A 6,000-nucleotide genomic window follows, 5' to 3' on the forward strand; every position below is an offset into this window, starting at 1 on the left:
ATCAATGTTGTCCCATTGTTCTTTCTCCATTATTTTGCCTAGACGGAGAAATGCCCAGCAAGGATCCTGCAGAGGCCCCAAAAACTTCAACTTCAACTTCAAAAACTCCATCCTTTGATAAGATGGAGCAAGGGATCTGAGCTCCTAACTCCTTGTTCCTGAAAGAGAGTCAGAAAGGCTGTGCTGATAGAATTCACTCAGGTAGTTATCTGCAGCATTATTGTTTTTGTCACAGCACAGGGCACGAGAGCATTGATGGAGGTTGGAACAACTCTTGACTGGTAAATTAAAAGTATTCCATGGCCTCAGATTTTGAGATACCAACCATCATATTCTTCACAGTTTGCACAAACTACCCCAGCATGTGCAAAGGGTCACAATCAGCCAGCCCATTCTCATTGCGAAGATGTCAAATACCGCCACTTTGTCAGTGATTTCGGCATCAGACACAATGCCAAAAGCCACTTTTTGGTGCGTCAGTTTGTAATGTGGACAGACGCAACCTTTAGCAGTGTTATGATATGCTGCCAGATGGCCAGACAGCACCAAGCAAACCACAACCTTGATGGAGCTCAGCAGCCACAGAAGCCAGCATGATCCTTAGCGCCCCAAAGGGGATCAGACCATTAGCTTTATGGGAGCAATGTAGACCAGATATAACTCCTCAAGTATACCAGCAAGAGTAAGCAGCTACTCAGCTGTTCAATGGCAGGACAGAATAAGACCTGAGCACACACACACACTGCTTGCATTGTTTGTTATCATTATTACTTTGTTCTTTGTTATCAACCTTTTTAAAGAAAGGACATCACCATGTGCCAGTCTGTGTGTCGGTCAGGTATATAATTCTCCTTCACTGCTGAAAGAACGGTCAGTAGAGCCCTGCCTTCCTTTCCTGAGTCATCTGTTGTCTCACCAGAAGCCAACCAACATATAAAGCATCAAGTCAGTTTTATTTATAAAGCCCATTATCACAAAACACAACGTGCCTCAGAGGGTTTTACAGCATACGACATCCCTCTGTCCTTAGACCCTCACAGCAACAGTGTATAAATACATTCATAAATATGGTATAGTATAGTTGTGGTATAGTATATAAATATATAAAAAAGCACATCAATATAATAGTTTATGCCTCTTCCACACACCCAAGGTCCTGTACACTCCTACTGTTGGCTCAACTGACACGCCAGTTCATCTTATTGGAGCCACATAATGTGGTAACCCCATTAAGTATAAGTTACCTCACCCCCTCATCTCTCCTCTTTTTCTCCCTCACACACTCAGCCTATAACAGGTTATTAATAAAGTCACTAAGCAAGAGTGATTCCCTGTTGCACATGGGAGTACATTCACCCCCCCCCCCCCATTCATCCTATTGCGCTCTCTTTCTCTCCCTATCTAACTGTCTCTCTATTTTTATCACACACACACACACACACACACACACACACACACACACACACAAATGTGCACACACAGTTGAGATGTACAACAAAATTGTAGATCTTGTGTCTTCCTACCACAGAAGACTCTCCTGGGTATTTGAAGTATGAAGGTACTGGCATGATGTCTGGAACAACAGATGGGAAAAACTCTCCCAGGTGAATGAAATATCAGAGGTCTTCTCTAAGAGAACATACAGGGAGAGAAAAAAGAAATAATGATTCTGCACACACACACACACACACACACACACACACACACACACACACACACACACACACACACACAAGTTTTTTGAAAACCCTTTTGATAGCTCCCCACTCAGTATTTTAAAACTGTCACCAAGTCTACCTTCAAATTTCCCTTTGAATGACTTGTTTTATACTGTTGAATACAAAGTACAACCACTCAGTAGAATTGGAATATACTATAAAAACTGGGGGCAAAACTGAGCCATGAGATCCAAAAGAACTTCTTGTCCTCTAGACGACATTTACCTATAAACCTGAAAATCAAATATCAGGTTATCAGGTTTTTACCTCTGCTAGACATTCAAAATGCTGAATACTGCATAAAAAGCATATACAAACAAATACGGGGGGATTTCAAAGGATAAAATTATCTGTCCAATAGCAGACTCCTCAGCTGGTATTCCCCGAGGGAGAAAAATACACAGCAGGATCCACCGACTCGCTCTACACTGACAATAAGTTATTCCCTAAGCTTGTAGGATTCAAGAATATTAATCCTCTGTGGAGTAAGCTCACAGCTGCAATGCCTTAGCCCTAAACTGTAGCAGATTCTAAAATCTAAATCCAGTAATACAATCAGCTGCTACATGTGTGAGCCATGTTGACATTTAGGGTTGCACATTTGGCTTTAAATCAACTTAATTTCCTATAATACTGAAAGTCACAACATCCCACATCCCAGTGTTTTTATGTCTTAATAACCGTGACCTTTTCCTTTGCCAAGTGGATGCGATGCAAGAATCAATCTGCCGGTTCTGGTAAGGTTACTGGTGTATGGATTTTGTTGGAGGTTAATGGGCAGCTGGTCCCTGTGGTCACCACAGAGGAGAGAGGGGAAGTGAAGTTGAGCTGTGTTTGTACAACTCTCAGCGACCTTGGATTATTAGCAATAAGGAAGGTTTCTCACATCAGAATGTCTCATCCACATGCACATGGACTTGCCTTCCAAGGCTCTGAGCACAATGGAACACGAAGCTGCTGCAACACCCCATGGTTCACTGCTGTTTGTACATGACTGGGAAATGCTGTTTTACTTTGGTTTGCTTCTTTCTAGCTTTGAAGCAAAAGTTTGACATTAGAAGCTTAGTCGCATTCATGCCGAGAATTAGACCGGAAGACTGACACCATTTTCATGTCTTATGTGCTGAGCTTTTTCTTGGCTGGGCACTGTCACTTCTCAAGGAAATGACTTCTACTGCCCAAGAAATAAGTCAGCACATAACCTATATAATACCACCATGTTTTTAAGGTTTGGCTTTTATTGTTGCTTGAACAAACAACATATATTGTGATGATAACTGCTTTTCCCCAGTTGCTAATCTTTATGCTAAGCTAACTGTACAGGCATGAGGTATTGATCTTCTCAGCATTCTCTTGGCTAGAAAGTCAAAATGTTTATGTCCCAAAATGTCAAACTGTTGCTTTAAATAGGGCTGTAGTTTTAGTAGTGTTTATAACAGCAACAAGATTGGATTTCTACGTTATACGGATAGTGGGCAACAGAAGTTTCCAAATAATTTCCCCACAAAGGACCTGATGTGTATGTTGAGGAACTGATGATATGCACCATAATAAATTAGTGGCATCTTTTTATGCCTCTGTGCAGGCGATAGAGGCTTGAGGCGCTTTGTTATGTCCTTACGTATATCTGTCGGTCCATTCAGCCAGTTCTTGTAAACACAATATCTCAAGAATGCCTCAAGGGAATATTTTGAAATATAGCATAAACATCCACTTCAACTCAACAATGAACAGAGTTGATTTTCGTGAGCATAGGTCAAAGGTCAAGGTCACTGTTACCTCATCTGTCTCATTCTCTTGAATAGCTCATGAACATCTTAAGGACATTATTTCATATTTGGGATATAATGTTGAAGTTCTGACATATTACAACTGTGACATTGTTATGTACTGTAATACTTTTCTGGTCATTGCTCAACTTCATACCTCAGGAACAGAAAGGGAGATATTTGGTTAGATACTGAATTGGTGACACTAACCTTGAAGCTGTACTGATTGTCAAGATCTTCTGTGTGGCCGGGGGAAGATGTGTGTGAAGTTTCATACACTTTTCACAGACATGGATGTAAACTGTAAGGGCAACTTGACTGTTTTGCAGAGGCGTACAGCAGTGTGGCAGTAACTGTTGTTCTTTGTCATATATAACCTTTTAATTTTGGTATGTGTACAAAACAGGTGAATGAGAAAATAATAGTGTAATTAATTAATCATGAATCAGGCTAACTACTGTGCTGTGTAGCACCTGAGAACATATTCTCTATCTTCCCTTACTGCATACTTCTTATAAAGACGCTTTCCATTGATTCAGTAATCACGGGAATGATGTTAGTCTCAGTGGGGGTTTTATAAACAAAGAGTCTTTTCAGTGGCCTGGCAGTGAACAATGCGCCTTCTACGTCTACCTGGCCTTGTCTTTGTATCACATGTAAGCTCAAAGTGATCCTGTTTTTGTCTTTAAGGAAGAAAAAGCACACAGCCTTTGTCTTTGGTATTAGATTAGTAGAGAGCTGAAGATGTTTGTCATTGACACTCTATTTTAGTCTATTTTAGCATAAAAAATGAATATTAACCACATTGGGCCAAATGGTCGATCAAACCGTGGCATCCAACATATTTATAAATGTAGGGGTTAAGAGTTGATTTCTCATTAAGACACCTTGCCACAATAAAAAAAAAAGAAAATAAATATAACAAAAACAAAGGGAGGGAAATAAAAGGTGTTGCTTGATTTTATTGTGACAGCCGAGTCAAACAGCATAAGTAAAAAAAAAACAAACGAGCAAACCCACCCAGTGTCACGCTAAAATCAGATGTTGACACCATAAAAATGCAAACTCCACTTTATTTCATTTTCTTGTTTGTGCCTTTGTTTCCTGCAGAATGTTGTTGTGATTTTTTTTGAACCTCTCCTCACCTTTCTCAAGTGTTTATCTTTGCTGTCTTAAGTAGACTGACTCACAGGTCACCGTGAAGTGGATGTTTGTGCTATCTCCCTGAGAAACATTATTCAGTCTTTGCATATTTAGGCACTTTGTTCAAACAGGAAATTGACTTTGTTGGGAAAATAGGGCAACTACAAGCAAAACAAAGCTCTGGGTGCCATTTCTGTTTACCATGGGACAAACAGCACTGTACAGTGAGGGAACAAACTGTAATGATGCATTTTGGAAGGCCAATCCATTTAATTTGAGAATAATCTGAGTAGCGAGTATTATTAATGCTGCAAGCTTAGTTTGTCACAATAAAATAACTGTGCTAAAAGAACAAAATGAAAAATAGGGATGCTGCAAAATACGCACACAACACATAATTATTCAGGAAGCTACATTTTCCATCACCGCTCATTGCCAGTCATGCTGTTTTTGAATGGCATCAGTGACAAAGAAACTGACACTTGGTGGGCCACAGTTTCCTGATTACAGCGTTTATCTTGAAATGCATTTGAAATCACCCAATCAAAACCCTTCAGCTGTTGAAGAAACAATTTCCTCCTCATAATTTTGCAGAATAATAATAATTTTTTTTCTTTCCTATCACTAACTTTGGATTTCAACTCAAAATGCACACAGTGTAAAGATGCTCTCAACGGCGTAAAGCAGACGCAGAGATGTGTGAAGTGCGGGCCTCTGAGGGAGACGCGCTCTGTGGCTGACAGCTGAAGCATTTTGTATGGAGCAAACTGAGTAACACACACACACACACACACACACACACACACACACACACACACACACACACACACACACAAAGACACACAAATGGTTCTAACTGACACACTCGGTGACACCTGCACTGTCTTGCAAACAAACAAATGCAAAGACAGATAGCGACAGGTGAGGTCATGTACGCGCGCACACACACACACACACACACACACACACACACACACACACACACACACACACACTTCCCCAGCTCCTGAGTTGATCAGAGGCTGTTACAGTGTCACCTCGCTCCCCAGCTCAAACCCCCCAGGAGATTGCTCTCTGTCACTGACGCCATTCTGCAGACAGCCTCACACAGCCCCTGTCTGCTACCTGTGAGTGTGTGTTTGTGTGTGTGTGTGTGTGTGTGTGTGTGTTTGGAGAAATAAGAGAAATATTTCCTTCCTGTGGAAAATTTATACTTTTCTATCAAATATCTTCCAACAATTTTAGAAGTGTTTGCAGTAAGAATCCAGCAAGCAACAAAGCATTAATCACATCACTATCAGTCGAACAGTTTACACTGTAAACTCACAAGCTGATCTCATAAAACGAGGAAACTGATTGCCTTGATAAAA

This window comes from Plectropomus leopardus, chromosome 3 (assembly GCF_026936395.1).
Source record: "Plectropomus leopardus strain MGB_pleo_1.0 chromosome 3, ASM2693639v1, whole genome shotgun sequence".
NCBI lineage: Eukaryota > Metazoa > Chordata > Actinopteri > Perciformes > Serranidae > Plectropomus > Plectropomus leopardus.